Here is an 11,308-nt window from a genome sequence, read left to right as displayed (position 1 = left end):
ATTTTTTAAAGACTAAAAATATATATAAATTCTGAAGACTTATGGTCTTAGCTCAGGCTGCTTTAGAAAATACAGACTGGGTTGCTTAAACAACAGAAACTTATCCCTTACAGTTCTAGAGACTGGCAAGTCCAAGATTAAGGGTTCCAGCAGATTCAATTATTGATAAGAGCTCACTTCCAAGGTTTCAGACAGCTATGTGCTTACATGGTGGAAATAGATCATCTCTCTTGTGTCTTTCCTGTGAAGAGCACTAATTCTATTCATGAGGGTTTCACCATAAAGGACCTAATTACCTTTTAAATGACCCACCTCCAAATGCCATCACATTGGGGATTGGATCTTCAATATATGAATGTATGGAGATACAAACATCCAATCTGCAACACTTATGTAGCAAGACTGTAGTCTAAACCCAGGAATTAGCATTGTATAACTTCTTTTTTAAAAAAAGCTCTGAGAATGGAAATCCATGTTCATTTCATCTTTGAATTGATCTTCCTTCACTGATAGAATGATCTTGTGCTGCATTGTTTGCATCTCAAGGAGAATTGTTTTATAAGTATTGATAGCTCCAATGCTCACATTGAAAGTCAGCCTGTGTCCCTTGTTTCTGACGATATGACTATTTAAAGTGATCAAGAATGTTTTACTATTTTAGTATGCAAAATGTTTTGGTGTGTTATAGAAATGATAAATGTTATTTTAAAGGGTGATACATTTCTCAGAAGTGGGGCTCAGATGCTACATTTATTGTGGGAAACAGAGAAATAGCTAGGATTATTGTTGTTACCACTTAAATCAGTTTTGAAGTAACGATAGATTATATAAGAAACTAGAGAGGGGACTCTAACCAGAAAAAAATAGATTAAAAAATTGACATTGAGTGATTTTTTATTAGACAACATGGTAAAAATTAGAAAAGCCACAAATTTCACTTCACCTCTATAAAAATATGGAGAATAAGATAGTGACTAGATGAATATTGAATACTGAATGCAAAACTAAGATATCACCAAATATGAAAATACAGTTGACCTTTGAATAATACAGGGGTGAGGGGCACTGAACCCTACCGTAATAAAAAATTCATGTATAACTTTTGATTCACCAAAAACTTAACTGCTAAAAGCTTACTGTTGACTGGAAGCCTTACGAATAATATATACAGTAGGTAAACACATATTGTATATATTATATTTATTATATACTATATTCATACAACAGAGTAAGCTAGAGAAAAGAAAATGTCATTAAGAAAATCATAAGGAGGGGAAATTACAGTTACTGCATTTAACAATAACAACAAAATCTGCATAAAAGTGGACCTATGCAGTTCATACCCATGTTGTCCAAGAGTCAGCTATACAGTTAACTTTTAAGAAATCAAAAGTGAAACTTACACATCATCATGGCAACTGAAGTTTTAACGGAATCCAAAACTATTTCACACAAAGATGGAGGGAAACAATTGTCGGCCACTCAAGTATAATCATGGGACTAGGACTGAATTTCAGTAAGGTGGGGTTGGAATACACCTGGACTACATCGGCACAGCTGTATCACTTGCACAAAATCTTATCTAAACTTCTCTAATAAAATTAAATAAAGTGACCCAACAGGTTTATTTATTTTTTTTACTAAATTTTTCACAATTATAAACGTATCTAAAGAGCATCAGACCAGAGAGAACTGGTCTACAGAAAGAATAAAGTAGGCAATGATTATAAAGAGTTGTCAAGAGAAAAGGGACACTGTATAGACTAGTCATAGACATCTGTAGAGACATCTGATCACACCCTTTTCAGAATGAATGCTCATTGAAAGCCAATAGCCTTTCTTCCTTTAGTAGAATCCATATTTTGTAAGCAACCTTTGATAATTCAATCTGATCTGCTTTCTAAGAATTTTTATCATAGAAAGGGTATTTCATTAATAATACATCCAATTAGGATAGCTATTTGAAATTTATTTTTTAAGCTGCAAAATAAAAGTAATTCTTATCTATACAGCTGTTTATTGTGAGTTTTTATAGAAGGAGTCTATCTTGAGAATAAAATGGTCTCCAATTTCCTGGAAAACTATATTTCTATATCTGAACAAGTAGGTATTATCTCTTAGTACTGTCTTATGGAAAGAGAGCACCAATTTTTCTTGTGGAGAGAGAAATGTCAATGAAAATTAAATGAATAGCCTCAACTATTGCTCAATTATTAGAAATTTGACTGCTATTCACATTTTAAAACAACATATTTTTACATTTGGTTTGAAAAATATGACTACATCTCCCATGCAGCTATGCAAAGTTGTAAATGAAGTACAAAAGGAAATTAAATATAACAGCATAGGAAATGAGAAAGGTCTTAAGCGTTCAAGAGGCTTCAACAAATTTCTGGAAGAAGGAAAGGAGATTAAAGAATATCAGGAAATATAAGGAAGTGTAGGAGGCAGACACTAAGAACATACACATGTGAGTTTCTAGTGGAAGGGGAATCCAAACTGCTTGGGATGCTGTGAACAAAAATAAACAAACAAACAAAAAAAAAAAAAACAAAAAAAGTAGACAGTGAAAAGTGAGGCTAAAAACACAAATTTTTGGGGCGCCTGGGTGGCTCAGTCAGTAAAACGTCCTCGGCTCAGGTCATGATCTCACGGTTCGTGGGTTCCAGCCCCGCCTTAGGTTCTGTGCTGACAGCTCAGAGCCTGGAGCCTGCTTCCGATTCTGTGTCCCTCTCTCACTCTGCCCCTCCCGGACTCGTGCTCTGTCTCTCTCTCTCTCTCTCAAGAATAAATAAAAAACATTTAAAAAATTTTTTAAAAACACAAATGTTAATTCAAGTTTCGTCTAGAAAATAGATGCTTAAGCTGGACATCAAAACCTAGTGTCATACTCTATGCAAATAAACCAATACCCCAGAATCCTTGACAAGAACCAATAAAAGCAGAACCCCATAAATCATAAAGAACAACTGGTAGTGAACATCAGTAGCAAAGGCCCAGAGAAAATTTGTTAAATAATTTGAACAGTATCTGGAATGACCTGGTGATTCTCTTGTAGATTTGGGCATCAGAAAAAAAAATAAAATAAAACTTCCACAATGTAACCACTTGATCAATATATGTTGCCAAATTAACATTATGTCTGAGAGAAATAGAAAACGACCATCTGTCCCCTTAAGAGCAATGTGGATAGTTTAGGGAACAACTTTTACCATCAACACTTTGTATCAGAGATAACAAATAAAATCTCCAAATTTGAGAGAAAAATTATTTTAAGACTGTGAACATAGTCAACCAATTTTTTTCAAGAGTTAAAAAAAACAAGCAAATTTTTTTAGATATTCAAACTATTTTCCTTCTGTGCACCTGTTTTGGAGAAACTTACTTAGTACAATGTTCCATGAATATAAGAGTAATATATTAAAAAGGAGGTAGAGCATTCAGAAAACATCAGCTCTAACCCAGGAAGAAAAGAATAAAATTATCAGGAAACAGCTGGGCAGAGCCCCAGTGTACTGAGACAGCTGAGTGACAGATTTAATGTCCTCAGATGAGACCTCCTGAACTGAATCTGTACAATTTTTAATATGAATAATGGAAATATGGTGAGGACACATTGTTTGGTGGGAGAAAAAGAGAACAAAAAGCATAGCAAAATATGTGTGTGTGTATTAAAAGCATCCACATAAGTCTTTTCTGCTTAGTGAAATTGAGACTTAAGACCCGCTTTTTCCTATGTACTCCATTTAATTTATCTCCATTTAGGTAAATGTTTCTGGTATCAATGTTGGCTAATCCATGTACGTTTATAAATATGAAATACTCTTTTTTTTCCTTTATAAGTGTTTCTCTTTTTTGCCACAAATTCTCCTTTTTATTTCTGATATGCCTGTTGAAATATATATTTCCCTTAGATACAATTTGCTTAGTATATTTTACTTTCATATACAGTAAAACTTTGGATTGCGAGTAACTTGTTCTGCAAGTGTTACACAAGATGAGCAACATTTCTAATAGATTTTAACATAATAAACAAGCTATGTTTTACAATACACCAACAGGGTCCTTATTTGCAGGACGGGGCAGGAGCACAAGAGGGGCGGCAGGGACCCCTGGGAGGGGCGGGGCTGGGCTGGGGAGGGGCAGGGGTGGGGGAAGAGGCCGGGGAGGTCCTAACTGGGGTGTGTGGGGGGGGGGGGAGTCAAAACCCTGGGGGTCGGGGGCCCAGGAGTTCAGACAGGACAGGCAGGGGCTGGGCTGCAGCCCCGATTGGGCTGGGGGAGGGGATGTCGCACTCATGCAGCGGCCAGGAAGGGCTGCTTGGAGCTGTGGGACATGGCGGCTCCCGGCCCTACCTGGAAGGTGAACAAGCTATGTCTTACAATACAACTAGTACCTGACGCTGAACATCACATGATCTCAAGGGAGCCAACAGTTTTTAAAGTTCGCTTTGATATGCAAGTGCTTTGAATTACAAACGTGTTTCTGGAATGCATTTATGCCTGTAAACCAAGGTTATTTTACTCTCTATATAAGCGTATATATGAAATAATACAGGGATCATATAATATATATTATATACTATGACTATAATAACCTTAAAGCAAATGCCTGTGTAACCAACACTAGTTTAAAACATTGCATGTAGGGGTGCCTGGGCGGCTCAGTCAGTTGAACCTTGGACTTCAGCTCAGGTCATGATCTCACTGTTCATGAGTTCCAGCCCCTCATGAGGCTCTCTGCTGTCAGCACAGAGTCGGCTTCACATCCTCTGTCCCTCTTCTCTCTCTCTCTCTGCTCCTCCCCTACTCATACACTCTCAAAGACAATAACTGGAAACATTTAAAATATATTGAATGTGGCTGGTGTCTTAGAAGCCCCTTCGTGAGAATAACCCTTTTTCTACATTTTAAAGGCAATCGATATCCTGCATTTTGTTAAAATAACTTCCATGATTATCTGTATAGATTTAGTATCTAGCAAATTTTGACAAACGATTTAAATTACTTTTTGTGTTTTTAAACTTTAGTTAAACCGAATCATGCTGCACGCATTATTTTGCGACATCGTGTCATTCATTATGTTGTGAGAGAATACCATATTGATGTATCTAAATAAAATACCTTAATATTTTCTATAATGTAGTATTTCATGGTATTAATATAGCACATTATACTGGTGATGAATATTTGCACTGTTTTGAGTATATGATTGACTCTGTAAATGTTGTTTTATGCTTCTTAATGAACATATACATGCAAACCTAGGATTAGAATTCACTTCCTGATCAGAGTATATAATTATCTTCAATATTACTGGGTAATGCAAAATTCTTTACAAAAATGGAAATAGCAATTTCCATTCTCAGCATTTAAGAATACAAAATTCTCAATATTCTACCTTTGCCAAAAGTTGCTGTTGTAAGACTTTCATTTGTATCAAGCTGTTGTGTATACAATATCTAATAACATTTTCAGGTGCATTTTTCTGATTACATACAGGTTGAGCACTTAGATTTCACATTTCATAAAGCACACGTAGAATGCATTTTTCTTTATTTTTATGCAATTCTTGCCTAGCTTTCACATTAAATATTTATTCCCTGAAGGAGAACTTGTTATATACGGTGTGAGTTAAGAGGTCAATTTAATTGTTTTTCATTGGCATAATCAGTTTTACCAGCACCACTTCTTGACGAATCCATCTGGCATCACTGGTTTATGGTATCACCTCTCCCAAATACCATGCGCCATATAAGCATTTTTCTTATTATGGTCTATATATTCCATTTCATTGATCTATTTATCTATTGTGTTTCCAATACCACACTGTATTTTTATATTTTATAATACATTCCCCAATTTATTATTTTCTTTAAGAAACTACATACTACATACTGGACATTTTTATATTTAACATTTCTTATTGAATTAGCTTGATATTTAAATAAAGTCTTGTTGGGGCGTCTGGGTGGCGCAGTCGGTTAAACGTCCGACTTCAGCCAGGTCACAATCTCGCGGTCCGTGAGTTCGAGCCCCGCGTCAGGCTCTGGGCTGATGGCTCAGAGCCTGGAGCCTGCTTCGGATTCTGTGTCTCCCTCTCTCTCTGCACCTCCCCCGTTCATGCTCTGTCTCTCTCTGTCCCCAAAAAAAAAAAAAAATAAAAAACGTTGAAATAAATAAATAAATAAATAAAATCTTGCCGAGCTTTTGCTTGGGATGGATTGATGATAAAGATGAATTTAGAGGAGAAATGACTTCTTTGACTTCTTTAACTTCTTTTCCAACCTAATAATGGCAAAACTCTCAATGCATTTGTGTCATCTTTAATTATTGTCAATAAGCTTTTTGCTGTTTTCTAGAAGATCTGGAAGACTTTGTTAGACTTGATTTTAAAATTCTATTGTTGTATCTGTGGTATTTTACTTAGTGTTTGTAGCTCATATATAGAAATGCAGTTGATTTTCACATATGAGTTTGTGTCAAAGAATCTTGGTAAAAGTTGTTATTAATTAGCACAACATATCCAATGATTCTTTGAATTTTCTGTGTGCATAAAAATAGCTTCCATGATATGACCATTTGTTCTCCCTTTTCTAATCATTTTCTTAATTTAAAAAATCTTGCCACCATGTCTAAGATCTCCAATATGATAAATTTAGAATTATTTACGATATTGATGTTTATCTTATCCCCAATCTCAAAGGAAATATTTTAGCATTTCATCATTAAGTATTATGTTTTTCAAAGGATTTTTGAAAACAGACTTCATCAAGTTCAGCATATTCTCCATTATTTGTAGGTTGATAAATATAAGGTTTATTTTGTTTAAGACCATGGCATAAAGTAAGCTTGTACTTTTGTTAATTCTTTTGTTTCAGTGCAACACATTGATTGATAATTTCGTATGAAGCCACCGTTGCTTTCCACGGTTTCTTGGAATAAACCTTTTTGTCCATGATGCCACATTTTTTTTTAAATGCATTGTTGATTTCTGCTTGATACTCTTTAAGATTTTCTTTTTTAAAAAAATAAATTAGATTGACTTTAATTTTCTTTTACCAGCCTGGAAAGTTTTGATATCAAGGTTAGTGTAGCTTCATAAAAAGAATTAGAACGGGGTGCCTGGTTGGCTCAGTTGGTTGAGGGTCTGATGCTTGATTTTGGCTCCGGTCATGATCTCACAGTTGGTGAGTTTGAGCCTTGCATTGGGTTCTGCACTGACAGTGTGAAGCCTGCTTTGGATTCTGTCTCCCAGTCTCCCTCTGCCCCTCCCTGACTGCTCTCTGTCTTAAAAAATAAATTAAATAAATAAATAAAGAAAATTGGAATACATTCCCTCCTGCTTTATGCTCAATAAATTATATGTAATATTGGAATTATTGTCTCATGTTTAGAACAATCTACCAGTAAAGCCATCAAGGTTGGAAATGATCTTTATGAGATGAATGGATTTGCTATAGACAATTCTGCTTTTCTATTTAACTTTAGGTTACTTTTGGAAAAATACATGTTCTAGGCAATTGTGTATTTTATGTACATTTCAAATTTATTGAGCTAAAAGTCTTAATATATCCCGATTTATCTTTTAGTATATGTATTATCCACAAAAGTAGTTTATAAGTTTCTTGAATTATATATTTCTTAAAAATAAACCTATTCATTTTATTTTTAAATTTTTAAAAATTTTGCTCTTTGAGTATAGTTGACATGCAATATTAATTACTCTTTAATTCTCTTAAAAAAAAACTGCAGTCAGCAACTTGTGGCCTGTGAGTCAGCCAGTTTTTATAAATAAAGCGTTCTGGAACATAGCCATGGTCAATCATTTACATATTGTCTATAACTATTTTTAGCCACAGCAGCAGAAACAGTTTGAGTAGTTAGAGCAAGAGGTTGAGTTGTGACAACAAGAAGCCTAAAATATTTACCATCTGATCCTTTAAAAAAGGAAAAAAGGATTGCTGGCACCTGGTGTATAATTACTACTCATTTTTAGTCCTGATTTTTGGTATTTGTTCCTTCTCTTATTTTTTTAAAACAATTTTTCCAGTGTTTTCTCAATTTTATTTGTTGTGTCCAGTTTTGTTGAGATTTCTTTGTTATATAACATTGTATTTGTTTAAGATATAAAACATAACAAGTTGATAGATGTGTATATTGGAAATACAAAAGTTTAGGTGACATCCATCTTGAAAGTTTGTCAATTTTATTGATCTTTTCAAAGAACTAAACACCTCTTGGCTTGATTTCTGGACTTTCTTTTTGGAATATGCTCCTAATCACTGTGCACATATGTATCATTTTTTTTCCTAATTTTTGTTGCTTTTTCTAAGTCCTTTTTATAATTTTTTTTATTATTATTTATTTTTGAGACAGAGAAAGACAGAGCATGAGCAGGGGAAGGGCAGAGAGAGAGGGAGACACAGAATCTGAAGCAGGCTCCAGGCTCTGAGCTGTTAGCACAGAGCCCGACACTGGGCTTGGGCTCACGGTGTGTGAGATCATGACCTGAGCTGAAGTCAGATGCTTAACCGATTGAGTCACCCAGGCGCCCCTGCTTTTTCTAAGTTCTTGAGATAAATCCAGTGCTTCTGACTTTTACAACCCCAAGTCTGTGAGTGTTTTCTTTCTATGTCTATCTTTCACATAACTGAATGTCCTCTCCCAATTCCCATCTATCTCTTTGCTATCTATCTGTTATCTATCTATCTAAATATCTATTATATCTACTTATATCTTTTTATGTTTGCATCTAGATATTCTCACTTTGTCCAGTTTACTAATACACAGACAATTCCTTTTTTCAAGTTGGAAGTTATATTAATCAATTGCATTTTCTCAAAAGCAATTTTTTTCTCTAGACTCTTGTTATTTTAAGTAGTCAAAATGTTTTATCATCTTTCTCTCTTGATATTAATCATATCTATTCTATCATTTGAATGAATTTTTATAATTTTATTTTTTCCAATGCTAGTTATTTCATTGTAGTGTGTATTTCTATTTCATATTGTCAGCTACTCAAGTGTTTGGTGATTTAATCCTGTTATTCTAATTATTGATCATTGAAAGAGCTATCAGTATACAGATATTAAAAGACTGTAAAAAACAAAAGCAAAAAGGAAGACAATGTAAACCAGATGTCAGTGTACTTGGCAGCTATCCATCAAATTTTGGTAAGAGTTGTGGCTCTTCTCTTCTTTGTAATTACTACAGAAGATTAAATTACCACCCCCAATTTCAGAAAAAAATAAGCTGAATTATTTTTTATTTCATTATTTTGTAAAAGGTTTTAGTCTTTATTAAATTGAATCATTTGTAATAACTTGAGTTAAGAAGTAGTAATGTATTTTCCCTCTCTTTCTCTTTCTCTTTTCTTACCTCTTTTCTTTCTCTAGTGCTCTGATGGTTGGTCTATATCTAATTATATATATATATATATAATTTATGTACTCCATCTAATCTATATCTAATTATATATATTATATATATCTATATCTATATCTAATTATATATATAATATATATATTATATATATAATTTATCTACTCTATCTAATCTATATCTAATTTTATATATATATATTATATATATTATATATGTATATATATAATATATATTATATATAATTATCTATGTACAGTTACTGGGGCGCCTCAGTTGGTTGAGTGTTCGTCTCTAGATTTCAGCTCAGGTCATGATTCCAGGATCATGGGAAGAAAACCCACGACGGGCTCCACGCGGAGCATGAATCCTGCTTAGGATTCTTTCTCTCTCCCTCTGCCCCTCTCCTCTGAGCACTCTTTCTCTCTCTTTCTCTTTCTGTCTCTGTCTCTCAAATTAAAAAAAAAAAATGGGGCGCCTGGGTGGCTCAGTCGGTTAAGCGTCCGACTTCAGCTCAGGTCATGATCTTGCCCTCTGTGAGTTCGAGCCCGGCATCAGGCTCTATGCTGACAGTTCAGAACCTGGAGCCTGTTTCAGATTCTGTGTCTCCCTCTTTCTCTGACCCTCCCCCGTTCATGCTCTGTCTTTCTCTGTCTCAAAAATAAATAAACGTTAAAAAAAAAAAAAGTAAGTATGTACAGTTACCAAAGTTATAATAACTAATGTCATCATTATTTTTTAGACTTTATTTTAAGTTAGGGGCACTTGACTTCGGCTCAGGTCATGATTTCACAGTTCATGGGCTGAAGCCCCCTGTCAGGCTCTCTGTTGACCTCGCAGAGCCTGGAGCCTGCTTCAGATTCTGTGTCTCCCTTTCTGTCTGCCCTTCCCCACCCCCCATCTGTATCTCTTAAAAATAAATAAACATTAAAAAAGGTTTTTAAGTATATTTTAGGATTTGGTAATAAGTCATTTCCATTTACCTTCAACAATGTATAACTTACCATATATTATGTTATGTCATAATTATTGTTTCCATATATATCTAGAACATAGGTCTTAAAATCATATCTATATTTATATTTTTAGCACCTAACATATCCAAATACACCATGCCTTTTGAACTATTTGTCTTATATACAGACATTGCTCTTTCTTTATATTTACTGCTTTTCCCATTACCTTCTTATAGATATCAGACATTGATAAGCTCTGAGCCTTTCTTTTCTTATCAATAAAATGGCAATAACAATATATACCTAATCAGGTTGTTGAGAATATGAGCCTGATGACATATGTAAAGGAGCATAGTAAATGGAACAATATAAATGTTAGTACGCCATCTTTGTCATGGCAGAATGAATAGTGGTAGCAGCATAAGTAAAATATTTTTTCTCATCTTTGTTGAGGTATAATTGACAAAGACTGTATATATTTCAGGTGTGCAACTTGTTTTGATATACATATGCATTGTAAAATAATTGGCACAATCAAGCTAATGAAAATATCTATCCCCACATATAGCTACCATTTTCTTTTTTTCTTAATATGGAACAACACGAATTTGCTTCTCAGCCTTGCATTGGGCCATGCTTATTTTCTCTGTATCATTTCAATTTTGGTATATGTGCTGCCAAAGCAAGAACAAAGTCATTGTAATTCCATGATTTATAGCTGTTAATTGAAGCTAATCGTAATTATATTTTTGATCATTCCTTTGGTTCTGGAAATACTTTGTTGCTTATCTATATAATTAAATATAAGCTTAATCAGTGCAAGAGTTTTTGTCTTTTCACTGCGGTAGCAATGAGGATGCACTAATGAAAAACTTTATTTGGCAACCATATGAAAGTGTGAATGTATGTATTATACATATAAACATAATAGGCATATGTCTAGTATGTGTGTATATGTATATTTACACA

The 11,308-nt window shown here is 34.1% G+C and overlaps 1 pseudogene; it reads right to left on the bottom strand.

Moving 5' to 3' along the window:
- Window positions 1-10,925: 10,925 nt before the first annotated feature.
- LOC121040363 (uncharacterized) lies at window positions 10,926-11,025 on the bottom strand (annotated as a pseudogene).
- Between the last annotated feature and the right edge of the window lie 283 nt (window positions 11,026-11,308).

The sequence above is a fragment of the Herpailurus yagouaroundi genome, unplaced genomic scaffold (genome assembly GCF_014898765.1).
Source record: "Herpailurus yagouaroundi ecotype Mexico unplaced genomic scaffold, PumYag 28, whole genome shotgun sequence".
In the NCBI taxonomy this organism is placed as follows: domain Eukaryota; kingdom Metazoa; phylum Chordata; class Mammalia; order Carnivora; family Felidae; genus Herpailurus; species Herpailurus yagouaroundi.
Note: the sequence above shows the minus strand (reverse complement) of the source record. Positions and strands in the feature narration are given on the sequence as shown.